We start from the raw sequence: 293 nt of genomic DNA, 5'->3' as shown, positions 1-293 counted from the left end.
AATTAGACGAATATTTTAATTTCTAACCATTTGTCGCTATTTGGACCGACATTTTTTCAATTTGAATCGTAATATCTCCACAACAAGAGTTTTCCCAGATATAAGCTATATACCAAATGAAAGCTAAGGTTTTGGGCTAGACTTGAGGAAACTTAGAATAAAATCGACTGACCAGTTTAAGTTTTTTTAAGAAGTTTTACTTCTAACACGAGTACGGTGCTGTACTCGCCTTTTTTAACCGACTTCCAAAAAAGGAGGAGGTTATCAGTTCGTCGGAATCTTTTTTTTTTTTT

The sequence above is a fragment of the Rhagoletis zephyria genome, unplaced genomic scaffold, assembly GCF_001687245.7.
Source record: "Rhagoletis zephyria isolate East Lansing unplaced genomic scaffold, Rhagoletis_zephyria_1.1 Rzeph_scaffold_00768, whole genome shotgun sequence".
NCBI lineage: Eukaryota > Metazoa > Arthropoda > Insecta > Diptera > Tephritidae > Rhagoletis > Rhagoletis zephyria.
Note: the sequence above shows the minus strand (reverse complement) of the source record.